This window comes from Zootoca vivipara, chromosome 4 (genome assembly GCF_963506605.1).
Source record: "Zootoca vivipara chromosome 4, rZooViv1.1, whole genome shotgun sequence".
Classification (NCBI taxonomy): domain Eukaryota; kingdom Metazoa; phylum Chordata; class Lepidosauria; order Squamata; family Lacertidae; genus Zootoca; species Zootoca vivipara.
This window is the reverse complement of record NC_083279.1, coordinates 62,114,276-62,137,806: the sequence shown is the minus strand read 5'-3', so window position 1 is coordinate 62,137,806 and position 23,531 is coordinate 62,114,276.

Below are 23,531 nucleotides of genomic sequence, written 5' to 3'. Positions count from 1 at the left end.
GAGAGAAATCTCCTGACAAAGAGTGTCTTAAGAGGGACAATGCCAGGCTACCATCTTACCCTCGGTAGTGAAATCAGAGGAGTCCATGCTGGTTTTCCTAACCACCCCTTGTGCCATGCTGATGGACAAAGGAATCATTTTAAGAAAAATAAGTAGCACTAAGTAGCGATGAACTCAGAAAGGAAGTGAATCTAAACTATTGTTAAAAGTGCTTGCTTTGGTTGGATCTTTCTTGAACACGTAGGACCACAGGAGAACAAAGGAAGCTTTTGGGCTGCCAGCTAGAAATGTTTTTGATGTGCAGGTGTCAGGGTGGATAAAAATCAATGGTTTTTTTAAAAAATAATTTTAAAAATTTGATTTTTTAAATTTAAATTTGATTTTTTTAAATTTAAATCAGATTTTTAAAATTTAAATCAGATTTTTAAAATTTAAATCAGATTTTTGAAATAAAATGCTTTTGGAGGGAAAATCTTTCTAAAGATAGTTTTCTATTTAAGTTACATTATAGTCCAAGGGCTATTCATCAGGAAATAAGGATTTGTTTTAATTTTTTTCATGTGTGCTAAAACACATGTTGTTTTTAAAACAACAACAACAACAACACGTTTAACCACATCAGTTAACAAACATGGATACATATGCTATACTGTAGTGTTATTGCTTTAGTTAAATAAATTGCATAAATTGTTCCACAAGCGTTCTAAATCAACTTTTCTAGCACAGCTTGATTTTGCTGGTATGTGATTGAATCCCACCTTAAAATAGTGGCAGCCCAGAAGCACCAAAGCAGGAGGACAAGCGCACAATCTTGCTGTATAAACACAAGCAGGGATACAAGTTTGTGGTTTTAAGATAAGGAGGTCTGTAGTTGGCCAAGTCTAGTAAAACTAAAAACATTTAGTTTCTGGTTTGATTTCTACTGATCATACACATGGCAAAAAGCCTCCCAGCAGCAGAATGAGTTTTATGCAGGCTTCCAGAAAAGTTTATTTATGGGCAAGAAGCTTTAGCTGTTGAATACAGCATTTTAAAATTTAGGAGAAATGTAAAATTATTTGCCGAAGAAAGGAAGTCCTTCTCCACAGACCTTGGTGAAATCTATTGTCTGTGGCCTTGAGATGTGAATGAGGGAAATTGCCAACCACCATGTTTTTTATGTGTTGACATCACTGGAATGCCACTGAGAACTCCATTTTGGGCAACCTTGGTCAGGACAAGATTATACAAAATCATCTATGATGCAGAACATTCCACAGACTCTAAGAGAGATTTATGTAAAAGATGAATGACTTCCTTTCTGCAGTTGGGTCCCCTATTAACTCGTTCTGAATGAGCCAATGCTAAGAGTTAGGAGATACCTTTTAAAAAGTACGTCGTGCAAGAAAAGCTACTACTGTAAGCGTCATGGAGGAGACAAAAAGATGAGGGAAGTTAAAGCACACTGAGCGAATTTCTGAACCAAATGCCCTGGTGTTTTGTTTTCCTCTGGTACAGTTCCTGAATGGTGTCTGCTAGGTTCTCCCAGGCTTTTACTGTACTCATCACAGTGCTTAAAAACCGGCTGGTAAACAAAGCACATAATAGAATAATAAGAATTGTAGAGTTGGAAGGGACCGTGAGGTGAGGGATTATTCCAGGCATCCCCAAACTTCGGCCCTCCAGATGTTTTGGACTACAATTCCCATCTTCCCCGACCACTGGTCCTGTTAGCTAGGGATCATGGGAGTTGTAGGCCAAAACATCTGGAGGGCCGCAGTTTGGGGATGCCTGGATTATTCTAATGCATCCCCCTGCAATGCAGGTATCTTTTGCCCAATGTGGGGCTTGAACTCACAACTCTGAGATTGAGTCTCATGCTGTACTGACTGAGCCATCTGAGCCTAGCAAGGATTAACGCCCTATGCAAGAGTTAGCTAGAGTATTGGGGAGGTCTCAAAAGCTAATGAAGTGTGGAATCACTAGAGCAAGTGTGTAGAGCCTTTGGGCCTCCTGATGTTGCTGAACCACAACTCCCATCATCCATGCTTGCTTGAGCTCATGGGAGTTGTAGTTTAGCAGTATCTGGCGGCTGAAGGCTCTCCGCAACTGAAATAGGGATTAAAAGCAAGTCTTGACTACAGCTTGTGGTTAGCAAGGCAGGAGCTTGACCACAAAGTCTGAGTTTAGATGACACACTAAGCCAAACCTTAGTGCTCTGCAAATTAAAGCCATTTTGGTTTTATGATAGGTTGCAGAGCAGTTTAAAATTAATTCATTGCACTTTTTAATATGTGCAAGCCTTGAAATTTCTGCCCACCTAAAATTGACGGTCGAGTTTCTAGCACGTGGAAGCACAATTTATTCTGAAGAATAAATCATGTTCTTTTGGGACTAAGTGAAGGGAATTATGGAGGGAAAAAACTGCTTTTCGGAAGCAATGTCCATATAAAAAGCAAAAGGCTGAAAAGTCCAAGAATCACCCTTGTTTTTCTTCTGGACTCCTGGAAGTCATATTTGTGGGTATAAATGAGATCATTTGGCCTAATTAGTTCCAAGCTTAATTAGCAGCAATTATCCCAACATGGGAGTAATACCCAAGTAGGAAGTACTGAGTCCTCGATTAGATAGATCTCTAATTGGTGTTACAATATTGTAATTAAAGCCAGCTTATACGCCTCTGCCTCCGCAAGCGATTTGTTTTATGTCTGATTAAACAGGGAGTCCAGCAGCCTCAAGGAGACCATTGAGCAACTGATTCAGAAGATTGCTATCCCTTGTTGTATGTGTGCGTGTGATGAAATCTATCTGTAGAAATGGTCCAGGCCAGATTAATATGTTCTGCAACTCCTCTAGAATTAATGAAGTTGCAGTAGGGGCCAATTCCGCCTAGAGTGTATGACCTCTATATAATGCACATTAAAAGTATGCACACATTTGAACGTGTACTTTGGCAATTACATACTCAGCTGACTGCAGGTTAACATCTGCATTTGTGATCAGCAGATGCAGGAGCAAGTGTAGTTGACTGCCATATGATCTGGCATTTGTTTCTTCCCATTTATGTTTTTATTCCTGCAAAGGTATCCATGCATCCGCTATTCAAGCTCCCCTAACAAATAGATTTGGAAGTGTGGTGACCTGTTGTAAACTTGTGACACAGTTTTGTTTTCATTTGGATGAACTCTTGAGTATAGTTAATCCCAGGAATGGTTACTGGGTGGTGGTGGGGATACATAAATTTTACTTGTTTTGGTTTCCAGCCATTATCTGTAATCTCTCCAAACCGCCTTTGCCCTGTCCATGGACATCCATTGAAAACTTGTGGGAAAGGGAAGGGTTCTGCCTCCAACTTTGCACCAAGCTGAGAGACAATCAGAGCAGAAAGAATTTGTCTTCTGAGTGTACCAAAACACAACACAACATGAGTGAATGCCCTTTCCCTAAGTTCCATGGGCGTTGTGGGCAAACAAAAGATTTATTTGTCAAGCATTTCTTTGCCCAGTGTGAACATAGGAAGCTACATGTCCACCTAGCTCAGTATCATCTATATCAGCGTTTCTCAACCGCTGTTCCGCGGCACACTAGTGTGCCGTGAGACGCTGGCTGGTGTGCCGCGACGTGTGGCGACGAGAAGGGCGGTTTGCATTGTCACGTGCCTGGCGGCCACCAATACACAACGCTGACCCGCCGGAAAGCAATATTTCTGCTCCTCTTTCCCAAAGCTCAGTGCAAACGAGCCTGGCGGCCGCCAATACACGACACTAACCCGCCGGAAAGCAATATTTGGCAAGTGTTTCTTACAGTCATAATTATAATAAAGGGCGGCACAGAGTTAATTTTTTAAACTTTTTTAATGGTGGTGTGCCTCGTGATTTTTTTCACGGAACAAGTGTGCCGTGGCCCAAAAAAGGTTGAGATACACTGATCTATATGGCTTTCTAGAGTTTCAGACAGGGAGTCTTGTCTCAGCCCTATGTGGAGAAGCTGCTGTTTGAACCTTCTAAATGCAAAGCAGATGTTCTAATACTGAGCTATGACTCTTCCAGGGTCTGTTTTCTTCACTGGACACAAAAGGTGAGAGGAGGGATCTCATATGCAATGTTCACCTATAAATACACATCACCAAAAAGAGATTCCAGGTTGCATGTGGAGACCTGGCAACTGCATCTATTGAGTCCTGATTGACATCTCTCACTGTCTGTCTCTTGTACTAAGTTTAAGCAGTGGGAAAACATTGAAACCTCCCAGGAAACTCTGTAATTGACCTTGAGGTGGCTATTCAAAAGACTTAAAAAAGAAAGAAAGAATGTAGTATGAAAACAGTTTAATGCCTTCACTTGCAGGCTAAAGTGGGACAAAGTTTTTTTTTAATCATTCTGTGTTATTTTGCTTACCAATACCAGTAAGCAATCTGTGCAAAAATATCTGTGCAATCTGTGACTGTTTCATTCTCATTCTTTCCTGCCCCACTGCAACTGTTAATACAATGCTCATCTCCAGTCTGCTCCTGTAAAAGGATTAAAGGTGTGTTTATCTAACCTACTGGTTAAGATCTAATTATCACTGGCTGTAATATTTGCATTTCATTGCCATTCAATTTACACCTTACAATTTTCTCCTTTATGTACCTGTAAATTAAAATTTCTCTTCCTGTATTTGGTGAAGTGGATTTGAGTCCACAAAAGCTTATGTTATAATAAATGTTACTGTTTTTGCCACAAGAGATCAAAACAGCTGCTAATCTTGAAAAGCTTTCCATGTTATAGAACTCCAAAGAAAACGTCACCTGTTGAATGGTGCAGAGATTCTTGGAGCTGGGGTGGGGTGGGGGAATCTAAATAATGCATAGTATGACTTCATTTGAAAGCAATTAATAAACATACAGAAAGCCATTGTCTATTCCGAATTGTTTTCTTTGATCATTTGTTAATTCTGACCTCTCATTTTCAAAGGCAACTTTTTGAATGAGATATTTCCATGCAGTTTTTGAAATGAATTAAATTTTGGAATATTCAGAATATTCTGGCTGATGTTGTTTCCATTTAAAAAAGGATTTTATTTTTTTGGTTTAAAAAGGCATTTGTACAGCACCCTCTTGGCAAAACAAGATAAATCATTTAAAGGCAATTTGAGAAATCTTTGAATGCACAATTTCAGATGTAACCTTTGTGTTAAACAAAGACGAGGGCAGCAACTCAGTTCATGTAATATTCAGATTGCAACTTGCCCTGTCTTTCAGGGTGAGTTATAGAAAGCATCACATTGTTTTGTTTTAAATCTTCCAATAGCCCTACCTGGAGTGCAGTTTGCCCTGGTGGTTCTCAAATGATACCGGGCTTTGGATGGGAGGAAACATACAGCCCCACTGCATTCCATTGCCTTGTCATATTGCAGCCTGCAACTTAGCCGTCAGAATTAATGGTTTTATGGCAGCTGTGCTGCTTCACACTTGAATGGGGTGGGGAGAGAAAACAACAAAACTCCACAGCTAGATTGCTGCAGCAGCCTTCAGTCAAGAACTGCAAATGAATGTACAGTATTGATAAATCGAGAGCAAAATTTACTGCACTACTGGAAGTGTTTTAGAATTAGGATGAAGGAAGCAAGACTTCTACCAGTTAGATACTTGATCAAACTGACATTGCAGGTCTCTGGCAAGTTTGGAACAGTTCCTAGAAGATCCTCACTCAACCAGCAAAACTGAGTACAAGGAACAAAAACAGATATAACATTATTTGGACAGGAAGCTAGAAAATGTAGAATCTTATTTCCCATTCCCTAACCTGAAACTGAAGGTCTCAAAAGATACCCCCATCTCCTGATGACTGGCTGAACCTAGCAGTTCAAATCCTTTTGCGGACACACCCTGCCTGTGGTGCCTACCCCTTCCCCAAAGAATGAGACAAGAGACCAGAGTATGGGTTCAAATTGGCCACAACTTTATTGAGCCTCAGAAGTGGGAAACTTGGCATAGGTCTGGTCATGATCCTGGAAAGAAGAAAGACCAAGTGAGGCCTGGCCAAAAGGCTCAGCCTCTTTCTTTGGCCATAACCCCACCCCTGGCCATCCGGTCATTGTCCTACCTGGCTGAGGGTGGGTCAAAGGCCAACCTAAGCCAGGGGGTGGCACCCGCCCAGGTAAGCCCTGCCGCAGGTAAGCCCTGCCGCAAATTCCGCCCATCTATGGGAAGGGAGGGCGGAAATTACTAAAGGGCTTAAGTCAAGATTCCAGACCCTGATGTCAGACAAGTAAATCAGGAATGATGGCATCAGCCATTGCCTAAAAGTGGGCTGTGAACTTTGTTTCAAAGGCTTCCTACCAAATAAGCCCTTAATTCTAAGCAGGACTTTTTTTCAGCTGTAACTTGTCAGAGCTCAGTTCTGGCACTTCTCAGGTGGGCACCATAAGAGAACAAAGGAGGTGTTCACCTCTTTTCCTAGAAAAATAGCATTGATTCTAAGGATTGCTCGATTATCCTTGTCTAGAGAATACCAGCAACAACTAGCTTGTTCTCCCTTCAATCAGGTATACTCAGCAAAGTACATATCCTATTCTGAATGTAGGCTCCCAAATTGGGCAGGTGAACGACCTTATCAATATGATATGATGAATGCCAAACATATATACAGGTAGGAAATCCATAGTTGGTGGGCCCAGCTCCTGTAGTTGAGTGATCTATCAATCAGGTAACAATCACTTTGTATCTGATGGGTGTGGGAATATTAGCTGAGCGTATATAAGAATATAGTTTGTTTATTTAATATTTTATCCCACTTTTAAATTTATAATTTACACGATTTTTTAAATTTTAATAAAAAATAAAGAGGTTTATAATACATTTATTTATTTATTTATTTATTTATTATGTCTCTGTACCGTTCATTAAGTCCTCTGGGCAGTTTACAATGTATTGAAAAATGCAAAATACAATTGAAAAATGTAAAAGCAGCATCAATGAACTACCGTACATACAATACAGATCAGCACAATGCTCCCCACCAATCCCACCAAAAAATGAAGTCACAATAAACACAAGCAGCATACAGTGAACTAAAACCAGCGTGAAATCTAGGAAGGAGAAAATAAACTGGTGGAAAAACTTTAAAAGCCACCCCAAATACTGTATGTGACAGTAGTATGTCAAGAGCGCTGGGGAAATATAAAGGTGTCTAAAGGGCCATTATTTAGGCTAATTTTCACCAAGCTGGTGTCATCCAGATATTTTGGACCAAATCCCTCATGAGTCCCAGCCAGCATGGAGGGCACCAGGTTGGCAAAGACTGATGTAGGCAGCAGAGGAGCCTTTCTGGGAAGGGTATTCCACTTGTGAAATAATTGTCATAGAGCATGCTGGTCAGTAGTAAATTACTAATCCCTTCAACCCAAGGGGGATCGAGGATTCTAGTTTGGCTTAAGTATTTCTGCCTATATTATAACCAGTAAAATAAAAAAATTCCTTCAGTAGCACCTTAAAGACCAACTAAGTTTTTATTTTGGTATGAGCTTTCGTGTGCATGCACACTTCTTCAGATACAGTGAAATAGAAGTCCCCAGGCACTTATGTAGAGAAGGGGTGGGGAGGGGTGGGGATGGGGAGGGGAGGGGGGATCACTCAGAAGGGTGGTGGAAGTGGGTGATTGACTGACTGATAGCTGTTGATGACCGAAAATGACTGCAAATGGTTTTGCATGAAAAAGCAAGGGTTGAGATGGCTGAAGATCGCTTATCATGTATAATGAGATAAGAATCCGATATCTCTGTTCAAACCAGGTCCCTCCATGGTTTTGAGCTTGGTGATAAGTTGTAATTCAGCAACTTCTCTTTCCAGTCTATTTCTGAAATTCTTTTGTAGTAAGACAGCTACTTTGAGATCTTGTATAGAATGTCCTGGGAGATTGAAGTGTTCTCCTACTGGTTTTTCTGTCTTCTGGTTCCTGATGTCAGATTTATGTCCATTTATCCTTTGGCGTAGGGTTTGGCCTGTTTGTCCAATATAGAGAGCTGAAGGGCACTGTTGGCATTTGATGGCATACACAATGTTAGAAGATGAGCAATTAAATAGTCCTGAGATGGTATGTTGGATGTTGTTGGGGCCAGTAATGATGTTGTCCGGGTGTATGTGGCAGCAAAGTTGGCATCTGGGTTTATTGCAGGCTCTGGTACCAGTGTCCATGTTAAGTCTGGTGGTTGTATTATTGTGGGTGAAGAGTTGTTTAAGATTGGGTGGCTGTCTGTAGGCAATGAAAGGTCTTCCTCCCAGAGCTTGAGAAAGGGAGCTGTCATTGTCCAGGAGAGGCTGTAGATCTCTGATGATGTGTTGTACTGTTTTAACTTGGGAGCTGTATGTGATGACTAGTGGTGTTCTGTTATTTTCTTTTTTGGGTCTGTCTTGCAGCAGGTTCTCTCTAGGTATCAGTCTGGCTCTGTTGATCTGTTGTTTAACTTCATCAGGTGGATATTTTAGTTCTAAAAAGGTTTGCTGTAGATCTCTTAGGTGAGATTCTCTGTAGAGTTGGAACAGATGCGGTTGTAACGTAGGGCCTGGCTGTATACGATGGATTGTTTGGTATGTTTGGGATGGTAGCTAGAAGCATGTAGATATGTTTGTCGGTCAGTTGGTTTTCTGTATAAGGTGGTGTCTATACGTCCATCCTGTATTTTTATAGTAGTGTCCAAAAAATGTATTTCTTGCATAGATTGGTTCATTGTTAGGTTGATGGTGGGGTGAAAGTCATTGAATGTCTGGTGGAAGGTTTCCAGGGTCTGTTGTCCATGTGTCCAGATAATAAAAATATCGTCAATGTATCGCAGGTACAAGAGAGGTTTGAGTGGGTAGGAGTTTAGGAAACGTTGTTCTAAATCTGCCATGAAGATGTTGGCATACTGTGGGGCCATGCGGGTGCCCATGGCTGTGCCGCTGATCTGGAGGAACAGATCATCACCAAATTTGAAGTGGTTGTGGGTAAGGACAAAGTGGCAGAGTTTGGTAGCAAAGTCTGCTGTGGTTTTATCTGAAATGGTGTTCCTTATGGCTTGTAAACCATCATTGTGTGGGATGTTATATATATTATAACCATTTCAGTATGGCTAGAATTCTGGCAAATTAGACCTAGTTAACTACTAAATGAAACTACTATTCATGGTTTTTGTTGTGCAAGTAGAAGTCCTGGGGAAACCCAAGGGCAACCCCAGGACCAGTTAAGGGTGTAGAATTAGTTTAACTCTTGCTCTCCCAGCCATGGTCCTGACAAAAATAGTATCTCTGAAGCTGCTATTTGCATTTCAGAGGAGGTGTTCCTTGGAAGTGCAAATAGCTTCAGAAATGTGATTTCTGGCCCTTGGTACATCAGTCAAGGCAGGAATGGTGAAGATGTGGCCTGCTTTCCAAAAATGTCCCTGTTAACAGTCACATTTGTGGAGGAATGGATATGTGAGGGTCATCTGCTGAAAGCCGCTGCTCTTTATGAGAAGAGGAGGACTTGTTGGGTGGACAGAGAGGAAGTTTCCAAAGGGCAGTGAGATAACAGAGTACATGTTGAAATGTACTCACAGTTATGCATAGAAAACTCTTGTAAGCCAAAGGCAGAAGCTGTGGTTTAGGTGAAAAGCCACAAAGGAAATGAAGAGGTTACCACTTTCCTTTTTGTGGCCAGAAGATTTGACATTTGCTCATCTGAAAGCTGCTCTGCAGCTTCCTCCTCTGCAAGGAATATCATACACTCTTCTGAAAGTAGCAGACAGGGTTTCTTGCCTCTACAACCTCATGCTCCTAGATTCAGATGTGTGGCTCTGTTTATAGCAGGGGTCCCCAACATACTGATGGGGCCACATTTTATATATTCTTGCAAACTCAAGACAGCCATCCCACTACAAAGGTATCATTGCACCCTCTTTCCTTCTGTACCCCTTTATTTATTTCCTTGCCTCACAAGTCTCTCTGCCCACTCACCCCTAAGTCTCCCTCCCTCCTTCCCTCCCTCCGTTCTGTATGATCAGCATGTTCCTGTCCCCCACCCTCACCATAGCTGTGAGTTGAACAGCAGCAGCACACAAGGGGATCTCAGTGTTCTGAAAATTTATATCAGTTCAGGAATCTCAGGGCCAAAGTAGACAATGTGATGGTGGGCGCATGATTGGCCCTTGCATACTTGGCATAATAATAATAATAATAATAATAATAATAATAATAATAATAATAATAATGGAAACTGCATTGGGGGGAGGGCTATGCAACCTTGAGGAGGGGGAGGGGATTTATAACTCCTTGCCCTTGCTGCTGTCTCAAACCAGATGGAGGGCTTCTGTAGGAGGTGGACATTGCCATTGGCGCTAATATGGCCCCAAGGCACAGATGAGCAGTGTAGTATGATTGATTAGGGGCAACATGCTTCAAAAATAGTACAGACTCAAAACTTTGTGCCTCTAAATCCAGGGAGTGAATGAGCAATGCAGGTGGAGGGATGCAAACATCTCCCCGTCCCTAGACTCACTTCTGATGGGCTTAGGTGGGCCTTAGATATTCCCTCGCCCCCCCCCCAAATGAGACAGAGGTGGAATTGGGTAAAGGTAAAGGTATCCCTGACATTAGGTCCAGTCACGGACGACTGGAGTTGCGGCGCTCATCTTGCTTTGTAGGCCGAGGGAGCCAACATTTGTCTGCAGACAGCTTCCAGGTCTTGTGGCCAGTATGACTAAGCTGCTTCTGGCGAACCAGAGCACTGCACGGAAACGGCGTTTACCTTCCTGCATCATTCTGTGAGTAGAAAAAAATGCACATTGCAAAGTTTATATTCACAATATCATCACTGCAGTCTTCCCTGTATGTCCCTGCTACAGACTACGTTACTTACAGACATTAGGGATTAGCCAGCTGTGGTATCATCTGCACGGTCTCTCTCTCTCTCTCTCTCTCTCTCTCTCTCTCTCTCTCTCTCTCTCTCTCTCTCTCCAGTATATTTTGTGAAAGATCGCCTTTCAGACTTTAACAGTATACATTCAGATCTTCGTGGCAGTTTTCCTGCGAAGTTGTAGACACCACATGGTGGGATCAACATGGAATGAGGGTCTAACATGAGCACTAGGGGCATCATAAAAGTATGATAAGGGCAAAAACAAAATATAACAGTTGCCATGGCAGAAATCCATTGTCAGCACTAGCTTTGTGAACTGCAGCGAAGAAGCCCTGTTGTGGTCTTCACAGTATTGTACCATGCCTTGCAGTTACTTTTCTGTACAGTACTTTTATTTTTTCCTTTTAAAAATGATACCAAATTTGGATGCAGCTAGATATAACACCTATCACCTGCTGAATTTGTGTGGGTGTGCAAAACCACTGGCAGAGAACTACAAAGGGAGCTAAATAAAATAAATTGAGGTGTGTGGGCGTCTGTATGCATGTATACAAAATCAGGACAGAAAACAAATAGAAAAATAGATCTTGGTGGATAGGCTGGCATATGAGCAACCAGGTGTTAAAATTGTTTTTTTCTGTGTGTGTGTGTGCGCGCAAAAGATTTTGTTTTAATCCCTGATAAACAGCCAGAAGTATAATATAGTTTATTTTATTTAACTTTTATGATCCATCTTATAATTTAAACAATACTTAGAGTGACTTACAGTAAAAACACATAAATACAATATAGAAACGCCAGTACTAAAATGACATATTCAGTATTCCAGTATACATATCAAGAACCAATAAACAGGGTGATCATTTTAGGCGCGTCCATTTGACGCAGGATTGCCGATGCGTGGGTCCCCGAAAGATGGCGTAACAGGGAGACAGGGTGGGGCATAATGGGGTGTGTGTATCCTAAGACAGTTCGTTACAAAAAAATTACTCATTGCGAGATAGCTTTTTAAAAATGGATTCAATGGAGAATTACTATTTCATTCTTGTGGAGCAAATTAGGAATTAAGAATCCTGTCTCCTCTAGGATTAGGAATCCCATCTGCCTGAGGCACTGGATACTCCTATAGTCAGAAATTATTGGGTATGGTGGACATGTCCCCCTGATACAGATCAGCATAACTCCCCTACCTGAAAGCCGAGAGCAGCCCACCAGCCATTTATTGGTGGCCCATCAGGATTTTGAGAAATATTCTGTTTTTGCTTCCTAAATGAAACTGCAGAATGGGAGGCATGCTACTTTTGGCTTGCTGAGTCACAAGTTGTGTAGCTGTGACTTAATAATCAATTTGAAGAAAATTCTGAGAAGTTTACAACAAAGGTTGTAACTTAAATAAAAAGCAACTAGAGAATTTCAGAGAATTTCTGTGTTCTATGAAACACAAATAAGAACTAAATAGAGCATTCGCTTTAGTTTCAAAATAAGTGGAAAATTAAATACATTAATCCCTGTGGACCCGCATGCATAGATGGACAACAAAAGAAATAGCTGGGTGCCTCCCACAAAATAAACTCTACACATAGAAATCAGCTACAAAAACACAAAGAAAATTCATATTAAATAAACAACTAAACAAAATGTCCTCTAATCATCAAGAAGTAAAATATTATGAATGCAAATAAACTAAAATGTATTATACTACCTTTTAAAATAACACAATTGACAGGCAAAAGATAACTCACCCTTCCCAGCCAGCATACATCAATCCCTCATACCACTAGTAACTGTCAGTAGTAATACAGTCCCTGCCCCCAAGCTTACCCTCTGAAATACATGACACAAAAGGAAAGGCGATTTTTGAGGGAGAAGAAAAAGAAGCAAACTTAGGCGCCAGTTCTTAGCGGCAAAGCATTTCCTTTGGAAGATTTGTTGTTGTTGTTGTTGTTGTTGTTGTTGTTGTTGTTGTTTGTTTAGTTAACTGAGTTGGCAACTCCTTGCAGTACACTTCCTCTGTTTTTTTTTTTTTGTGGCACACTGTGGACTAGATGCTATGGCTTTATTAGTGGGAACTGCCCTGCCCTGCTACGTACTTGAGCTGATGCTTTATATTTTTTAACCTTCCAGCTCTGTCTGTGGTTCTGTGATTCCATGATGAGCAAAATAGTCTGCATTTTAAAGTCTTAGAGAATGCTTTTCTTTGAGATCAGTTACTGCTGAATAATTTGGAACAAATGTGGAAACAACTAGGAAGTGTACTGTTTCCTGATATTTAATCCTAGCCCAGCTTCCCTCCCCCTACTCCCTACTCCCTATTTGGTTATTCAGTGCATCCCCCCCACCCCCCAGCTTTTAAAAAGTCATGTCTTGCTTTGGGTTTAGTGATGATTTGCTTGCGAGCCAAGTTCTGTTTGGGTTCTGTTTGTATTTTGATTCCAGGTTTCAGTCTTACATTGAGGTCTTCATCCTCATTGAAGATTCTGCATGGATTTCAGATCCCCAGTTGTTTGCAGGTGATTGACATATTTTGCATCTGGCAGAGGCTGCGCCTTGTTTGTTGATTTAAGAGCAGAATTTGATGGAATTGCTACCAGCACACTGATTTGTTGATGCTTTCTCCTCATTTACACTATTTAAAATGAACTGGAGGAAGCTTTCTCTGCATGTGCCTGAATCCTTTCTTCATAATTGGGAGAGCCCTTGGATTTTCGGTACCTTTCCCTCCCCTGTCCCTTATGGTCAGTTTCTCTGTCTGTGAGAAAAGACCGTGCAGAAGATTGACACCAGTGTGCTGCTGGAGTCATGCTAGGAGCCTAGCAGAGGAATGTGGGGTAGCTCCTATGACAGAACAAGCAATGAGCAATCCCCGCTTTCAGTCCACTGGAATGTAAACCAGTTCAACCCAAACGATCAGAAGATTTCTGCATGATCACAAGAGCTGGTAGTGTGACAGTGACTTCAGTATGCGCAAACTGTGCTTTCAGGTCAGGCTTCCCACTCGAGGACTGCACATGAAAAGAACACTAAGAAAAAAAGGTGTTCCCTGAAGAGCCATTATGTGATGTGAAGTCCTGAACCCTTCCATTAACAACTCACCTCAGCCTCTGACCTTGACCGTGGGTCACAGCAGTTATTTCACTTATTAGGTGTGAAAATCAGATTTTGCTAGGTGAGGAATATTGCTCTATCAGGTGTATTGTATCTGTTGTTGCTTATTTCCCCCCTCTAAAAGGAAGTGTGAGGGGTAGAGGGTGAGGCTTTCCTGGAAGTATAAGATATCATTAAGGATTTATGTACGGTGAGTGCATTTGTTTGGGCAACCTGTTCCTTTTGAAAGACTTCCTTTATATATGTTTCCAGCAGGATATTTTCTCTTTGCTATGATGTAGAAGTTCAACTTCACGATTTCATGGCCTTCAGGCAAGATACCCTTTCTTCCTTCACCTGGAAGAGGCAGGGCATGCAAATCAAGAGTACTACTTTGAACAGTGAGGTTAGAAGTGGTGTTGGGAAGCTTGGTCGGGGCCCTGTGTTAGTCTTGGGCCCTTGGCGAAAGCTCAGCCTCACTTCTGCCCACTGGAGCTGGCCCTGATCCATAACCTTGCAATACTTGTTGTTGTTTAGTCATGTCTGACTCTACTAATCAAGAGCAGACAACGGGTTCCTTTCCAACTACAAGAGTTAATTAAGCTAACAATGCTAGAATGGTGGTGCTATCGCCAATGATTGTTGCTGTGAAAGGTCACTTAATTGAATTGTCTCAGATTTTACTTTTTGCATTTCATTGATTTTTGACCTCACCCATAGGGATACCTTTCAACTGAGGGTAAAACTTCGTGCATCTGGTGAAGTTGACATTAGTCCACAAAAGCTTCTGCAAGACACTGAGATGGCTGCTCCACTGCAATATTATTAATGGTGTCTATTAGGACAGGAAAATACACTGCATATTACATCTCTGATAGCTACACTGTCAAAAACATTTCCACTGATACATCTGTCTGTGATTCCAACACAGCATCACTGTCACAGTGTCCTGCCTTTTTTGACACTATGTGGAATCCATTCAAATCACTACATGTTGCCACAGCAGATATTACTATTACTACTATTACTATACTGTACTGCCTTTCATCTGAGGATCACAAGGTGGTTTACAGTATAAAAATATTCTTAAGCTTGAGCTGCAAGTAGATGTGATCGAGGATGAGAAAATAATTCTAATTTGGAAAAGCAAGCAAGATTCTGTTCATGGCTAGGAAAACAATTACCATGTCTAGGCTGCAGCACATTGTCTCTAGGCTGCAACCACATAGGTGTCACAGATTTTACCAGACCTGTGATGTTAAATTTCATTGGGGGGAGGGGGGAGGATAGCTTTCCCTAATAAAATGGGGGGGGGAATTGAAGAATATTAACTATTTCAGCTAATCAATTGTTAAATTGTATTGCTTTCAGAGTAATACTTTTATAATATAATATATTGAATACTTGTCTCCAAAATAACAGAATAAATGAATATGGCTGTGATGTTATATCCTCAGGGCTTGAAATAATATGGAAATAGACCCGAGGTTATTATACAGCTACAGCAGATATTCATTTGTCTAGAGGAGAAACCTTACAGAAACTGAACGGCACTATACAGCGCATGTTCAATAATGCAGGCAGTGTAACTGACTATAAGAGATCTCGGGCTTGCCACCATGCTAAAGATATCTCGGTCGAATGCTGGCTCCAGGTTTAGGGGGTCCTTGGACAATATGCCCTCAGTGGGTCTCTTCTTCTGACTGGGCCCACTTCTTCCTTGTTTGCCCCTTTCCTCAGGACCTGATCTGTACGATCGCCTAGAGAAAGAGATCACCAGGCAAGTGGGGGCCTGTAACTCCATCCCTTCCCTCTTGTTACTGCTTGCAAGCTTGCAGAGGGCAGTTCACCAGGCATTGACAGCAAGGAGGAGGATCAGATCCAGAAAGCTCCAGGGTTGGTTGCGGGCCTCCTGTGGACCTTGGCAGCTGCTCTAGAGATGTTGGCTCTTGACACTTGTCTCTGTCTTCATCAGTTAATCATGTGAGTTTTAGGCAGCAAACCTAAGTGTTAGGGAACTCAACGAGTAACCATTCACTCAGAGTAAACATTCTCATGATTGCACTCTGTATTAGTTACTTAATTAAATCTGCATAAGGTTGCATGTAAGGAAAGAAGCATACTTTGTATACTGTACTGTAGTTTGCATCCAGTGGTGGATTTGCCTTAGCAGGTAGCACTTCTGTCCATGCAAGCTGAGGCATGATGCAATCAGCCCCCTGCTTCTGCGTTCTTCTACCTCCTTCAGCTGACCATGCCAGATCCCATTTTGTTCCAGAGGATTTCCTGGACCAGCTTTGGAGAGGGCTTAATGGTGTATTGATAATCATTTGTGGACTATATACATATATTTGTGGACCCCCACCGTTCAGCCTGGACACTGATGTCCAGCGCCAAAGGCCTTCTGGCGGTTCCCTCACTGTGAGAAGTGAGTTTACAGGGAACCAGGCAGAGGGCCTTCTCGATAGTGGCACCCGCCCTGTGGAATGCCCTCCCATCAGATGTCAAGGAAATAAGCAGCTACCCTGTTTCTCCGGAAATAAGACGTAGCCATAAAATAAGCCGTAGCAGGATTTTTAAGCATTCAAGAAATATAAGCCATACCCCGAAAATAAGACATAGTGATAGGCACAGCAGCAATGCCGGCCGCAGCAGGAGGAGGAGGGAAGAAAATAGGACATCCCCTGAAAATAAGCCATAGTGTGTTTTTTTGAGGAAAAATGAATATAAGACGGTGTCTTATTTTTGGAGAAACACGGTATCTGACTTTTGAAAGACATCTGAAGGCAGCCCTTTTTAGGGAAGTTGTTAATGTTTAATGCTGTATTGTGTTTTTAATTATATATTATATAATTATATAATTATAAATTATATATATTGTGTGTATATAATTGTCATTATGCACTCCATTTTCAGTTCCCTCCAGGACTGCTGTAGAAACTCTGACTTGCAGTTAACCAGAGCCGTCTTTCCCGTTGGGTTTACTGGTGCGTTGTGCCAGGGCGCCGGCCTCTCAGGGGCGCCCCAGCGAGTGGGGGAGCTGCGCGGCTTTGCCGGTGGTCTCCCCTTTCCCTCCTGCACGCCTGCCAGCTGCGCCCCGTCAACCATATGGCTGGCGGGAGTGCAGCTTGCCTCCCAAGCCCCCACGGGAGGAGAGCGATCCCCACAGAGGCTTGGGAAAAGGTCAACAACTCTGAGAAACGGGGGTGGTGGTGGCACCACGGCGCCGGATATGCTTAAGATGGCCCTGCAGTTAACAGTTGAAAGAGAGCTGTTTAAATAGTGCCAATTTGAAAGAGATGAGGACAAAACGGAGATAAAGTTGAGAGGGTGTTTGCTTTTCTATCGATATATGTTTTGTATCAGATACGTTATCCATGACTGCACCAGCCATTTGGAAGAGATTAAAGTCTTCACAAGGCAGAGGATCTGAAGATTGTTGCACAGAGGTGCATCAAACAGCTGCTTGAGAGAGCAGCATTGCTGATACCGAGAGGAATATTGGGTGCCAGGATTGAACAGATACAGCGATTAGTTTCACATTCAACTACAATTAAAAGCAGCAAATTAAAAAACAACAGTTTGGGCGTAGCCTGGGAGTAAAAATCTAAATTATTATGTTCTGGCTGCAGTGGTAAATTGGCACATCAGGGAGAGAGCTACACTAACTTTTCTCTCTGATATGCAGGCTTATTATATGTAAGATTTTTGTGTGTATAGGAGTAGCATTAAAAAAAAACACACGAGTGCAGTTTAAAATGGCAGTACAGTGGTACTTCGGTTTACGAACTTAATCCGTTCCGGGAGTCCGTTCTTAAACCGAAACCGTTCTTAAACCAAGGCGCGCTTTCCCTAATGAGGCCTCCTGCTGCCGGTGCCCTTCCACCCGTCGGCTTCTCTTCGTAGACCGAGTTAAAGTTCGCAAACCAGGACACTGCTTCCGGTGATGCGGAGTTCGAAAACCGAATAGTTCGTAAACAAGGCTGTTCTTAAACTGAGGTACCACTGTATATATAATTTACCAACTTAGGTCCAAAAACAGGCATGACACCAGAAGATCTGTGAGTGGATCCTGTGCAGCTGCAAAGCCTCTTTTTTTTCTTGATTTGGATGAAGTTCACTGTATGAGGGGAGAAGGAATTGATTCACCCTCTTCCCAAAAATACTGGGGCCCTTCAATTATCATTTACATTTCTTGTAAATGATACTGTTACTGTATTGTTTAAACCCTGTCCCTGATTGTTTGCTCTGAGGGAGACAAACAGGTATGTCATGCCTAGTTTAGCACTCGTCTAACTTTTTATTCTATAGGATAACTGCATGTGCCTTTTGTGTCCACATCTTGCTTCTTTACCTGAGCATGTCCTATGGCCCACACAAAATCACCGAGCAGACATTGAACAGGAAGGGATTGACTCATCAGGTTAGTCACTAGTGCTTTCATTGGCTGTGTGCACAAGTGCCATGCAAAACAGGGCTTGGGGATGTTGGGGCTGATACCCCATCGTTTCCTCCAGATGAGTCACATTTTGCCCAATTCCCGACTTGTCTAGAGAATGATGTGTAAAAATGAAGAAAAGGTGACATGTAAATACTTAAGGCTGGGAAAGCAACTGTAGCATTTGGCAGAATTATTCTTTAACTTCATTGTATGAATGGACCACTGCCTTGGTTTTCTTCACCCCTTTACCCCACATTGTGGCTGCCGCTTTATTATTGGAATACCTTTCTGATGCAGCTATACTTCTACTGCAACAAAATAAATGAATGTGAAGGGAAAGTGTTGCCGGTTCTGTACTGCTCTGTTTCATTGTGACACTGGCTGAATAAGGGGAAGTCTATGGCATGGAGGTGTTTTGTTATCCCTGGTCCCATGCTGAGTTTCCAGGTTCTAACGTGGAGATGGTTCCTGTTCTTTTTAATATTCCAAGGCACCGAGACCCACTGCCCTACCAGTTCCCTTCTTCCATAACTCTCATGCCTGCTGTAGCAAACAGGACTCTAGTTCTGCCTCACAGCGGGCGGCATGGGAGAGAAAGGTGCATGAAGAGATGAGCTGGAGAAACGGACCCCTTTCTTGTGGCTTCGGAGCTTTGAAAGGTATAGGCTCAAGCTTAAGACCTGGAATGGAAGCTCCACAGCGTGAGTCTTCTGCCATCTACATCGCCAACAACCCCCTGCATTCCTGTGATGAAAAGTGGAGACATTTCTGCAGTTGTAACATGCTGAGTGCAACCACAATTTATGATGAATGTGTTGCTGCGTTTCCCTGGTGACATTCGGTTAACGATGCAAGATGTGACATCATCACAGTCAGTGTTTCCCTTCCATTGGTCCACATCATGGTGACCTACTGCTTGTGTGCGCCTGCGCATGAGAAAAGACAGTGCAATGACAGTGCACCATGTATCTCCTCTAAGCAAATATTGGCAGTGTGTCTCTTTCTAACACCCCATCCTTTCTCTCTTCTTCCCCCCTCCCCCAGCAAGCAGGAGGGGAAAGAGAGATTTCTCTGGCCAGAGACCTGAACTTACCTGTTTAAAAAAATAAATTTTATTTTTGCATTTTCTATTTTACATAAACATATAATCCCTTCTAACTCCTCCCCCCCATTGTAGATCTTATTGTAATAATTTCCCCCTCTGCATCTCTATCATTACTCTCTTTTTATAAATCCTTTGTCAATCCTGCCGGTTCCCTCGTTGCGAGAAGCCAAGTTGCAGGGAACCAGGCAGAGGGCCTTCTCGGTAGTGGCACCTGCCCTGTGGAACGCCCTCCCATCAGATGTCAAAGAGAGAAACAGCTACCATTTTTTAGAAGACATCTGAAGGCAGCCCTGTTTAGGGAGGCTTTTAATGTTTAATAGATTACTGTATTTTATTTTTCTGTTGGAAGCCGCCCAGAGTGGCTGGGGAAACCCAACCAGATGGGCGGGGTATAAATAATAAATATTATTATTATTATTATTATTATTATTATTATTATCCATAATTCGAATTTTTACTATAAGTTTTCTGTCAATCCTACCAATGAATGTAATTGTTTGCAATAGCTTTTCAAATAAATTATAAACTTTCCCCATTCTTTATTGAAGACCTCCTCTTCCTGGTATCTAATTCTTCCTGTAAGTTTTTCCATCTCGGCATAGTTCATAAATTTTGTCTGCCATTCTTTGGTCGGAGTTCTACCATCTTTCCATTTCTGGGCTAAGAGAGTCTGTGCAGTTGTGATCACGTACCTAAATACAGTAGTTTCATCTGGTCCTTCGAGACCCCTGGTCCTATAATACCTAAAAGAAAAGCTTCTGGTTTCTTAGGAAAAGTTATTTTGAACATTTTTATCAGGTCATTATATATCATTTCCCAGAAGACTTTTATCATCTTACATGACCACCACATATGATACAAAGTACCCTCTTTTTCTTACATTCCCGCGACACATTTTAAACTTTGATTTGTACATCTTTGCTAATTAAGATGCTAAGAGGCCTGAACTTCCCCTCCTCCTTTCATTGCTCCTCGAGTTTTGTCTGCCCTCTGCCAAATTTTCCCTTCTCCAGTCACCTTCCCTTCTCTCTGGGCTCACCTTCCCTGTGCATTAAATTAAGTGGAGGGTCACCTGCAGGCCTCAGGTCGCCTGGCCCTTGTATATGCTGTATTCATTTACTCTACAGCTGCCTCCTTCAATGGCATGCGAAACAGGGCGTGTTAGTAATGTCATTATGTTTGTTTTTTTAAAAAATAGGAATGTGAATCTGTGAAATGGGAAACAGTGAATCTGGTTGTCCCAATTATAAATAGCTGCAACTAAAGGCACATTGATTTGCTGAACAGGCAGTTCAGGATGTGTGTGGAAGGGAAGACGTGTGCTGGCATTTGTGTCCCATGTGTGTGCATCTGCCCCTCCACTCACAAATTTCACTTCTCTGTGAGAAGCAACTGAAACACCAAGAGCTATAGTATAAACTAGCTTTTTAAATTATTTTTAAAAAAGAGACACTCCCAACATCTCTCTCCCACAAAGGCATGATATACTGAGATTTGTAACCAATTTACCAGGAGCAGGTGCCAGAATAAAAGAAATTGTCCTTGGTAAACAGGGGGAGTTAAAGCAGTTGCAGTTTTCTACCTTTCCTTTTACTCTGTGTGCTCAGTGCAGCTGCATCAGAGTATGAAAAAAGTGTTGAGTTTTAATGCAGAGTTTGGGCCTGTTCTTTTAAAAGGCCTAGTTTTTGTTTTCATTGTGAAAAATAAATTGCTTGAAAGCCACAAACCACAATTTTTTTAAAAAAATTACCACCCTGTATTATGGTTTTCTCTGATAGCCCTGCACAGGCAATATAGAAAACATCAAAAATTAAACGTGGAGGGATCAGGATTATGCCCACACATCCTGTCCCCCACCTTCCTGCACTGAGCATGTCTTCTGTAGAGACCTATGCACATGCAATCTCTGTGCCCATTGGCACTCTGCAGCGTCTGCAATCTGCATTTTTACTAGGGGATAAGTGGATTCTGTCAGTTCTACTCCATTACTGTTCCAACATTCCGATATCCCTTGGGTTCCGCTCTATTTGGATTCTGTCAGGAATTGCAGATTTTGGAATGTCAGTAATGGATTATGTGTGTGCGCCCTCACAATAATAATTTTAAATGGCTTAAATCACCCACCATTTATGCTTTTTTTAAAAAAAACCCACTAGTTTCTTCCCCGAAATTAAACAAACATAACCCATATTCTTCTTTGTGTGTGTGGTTTTATTTTAAAATCTCTACCTTTATGATTCTGAAAAACAATGTTAACAAATGATTTTAAAAAATTGTTTATAACTTGCAAAATTCTGAAAATACATCTTTGAAAGAACCACAGATTCTGAAATTTTGAATTCTGTTGCAATAAACATGGAGCCTCAGAATGAAAGGCGGAACACAATGTCTACGACAGCAGTGTCTCGCACTGAATGCAATTGAACTGTGAAAAAGACTTTATGAATTGAAAATGGAGATGCTATATGTACTTTTCTTAAACGAGAAAATCTTTAATAATTTTTTTTAAAAAAGAAATAATCTAAGGAGGAATTCATCAGTGGTTCATCTATACAGGGTAAGGCCAGTGGATCTCCATGCACTGAATTTCTAGTTTCCTCAAGTACGCAGTCCTATTGCCACCATTTCTACAGGAAGCATCATTTGAATTCATACATCCATTCTTCTTTTAAACCAGGTGTCTCATATACACCCTTTGTGATATATACATGTCCACAATGAAGCCATGTTAATGTACAGGACATTTTGCCTCAGCTACATTTCTTGAGGTTTGACAGTTCCCTGTCTTTGCCTGCCATTGTGGGAATTTTCTGACTCTTCTGAGACATTGAAGAAAAGACTTTGTTCTGGTAGAATTATAGGCTCACAGGGTCATAGAACTGTAGAGTTGGAAGGGACCACAATGCTCATCTAATCCAACCTGCAATGCAGGATTTGTTTTTGCCCAACATGGGGCTTGAACCTACAAACCTGAGATTAATAGTCTCATGCTGTACCGAATGAGCTATGGTTGCTGCACAGTTTCCATTTGGCTATTGCAACTACAGATTTCCTTACCAAAAGCCAGATTGAACAGGGGCAACATATATGTTTTCGAGGGCCTCCTAATGAATCAATTATTTTTAACGGAGGGACAAGGCACCCAAACATCTCTCTTTACCTGTGACTTTAAGCAGTCTTGCAGTACCCCCTCCCCACACTTACGAAGGTGCTACTGGTATGCCTTCATCAGCTGCACAACAGACAAGTTGAATTTGCAGAGCTTTGCACATTACTTAATGATGGGGAAAGCTGTACCTGTTGCATGTCTGCTGGACCTCTATGTACTTATTGAATACATTTATATCCTGCCTTTCTTCCATCATGGAACTCAAGGTGGATTGTTTTCCTCCCTAGAAAGCAGAGCTCTGGGATGAAATTCCATGACTTTGCTTGCCATCCTCCTCATGAGGAAAATTGAATTATTCTGTACGTAAGGCAGGTATGAAGCACACAGGCTTTAATCTAACCTAGATTAGAGCTAGACTATATGCAAAATAATCATGGTGACTCTTTACAATGTTGTTGTTGTTGTTTAGTCGTTTAGTCGTGTCCGACTCTTCGTGACCCCATGGACCAGAGCACGCCAGGCACTCCTGTCTTGCACTGCCTCCCGCAGTTTGGTCAAACTCATGTTCGTAGCTTCGAGAACACTGTCCAACCATCTTGTCCTCTGTCGTCCCCTTCTCCTAGTGCCCTCAATCTTTCCCAACATCAGGGTCTTTTCCAAGGATTCTTCTCTTCTCATGAGGTGGCCAAAGTATTGGAGCCTCAGCTTCACGATCTGTCCTTCCAGGGAGCACTCAGGGCTGATTTCCTTAAGAATGGATAGGTTTGATCTTCTTGCAGTCCATGGGACTCTCAAGAGTCTCCTCCAGCACCATAATTCAAAAGCATCAATTCTTCGGCGATCAGCCTTCTTTATGGTCCAACTCTCACTTCCATACATCACTACTGGGAAAACCATAGCTTTAACTATACGGACCTTTGTCGGCAAGGTGATGTCTCTGCTTTTTAAGATGCTGTCTAG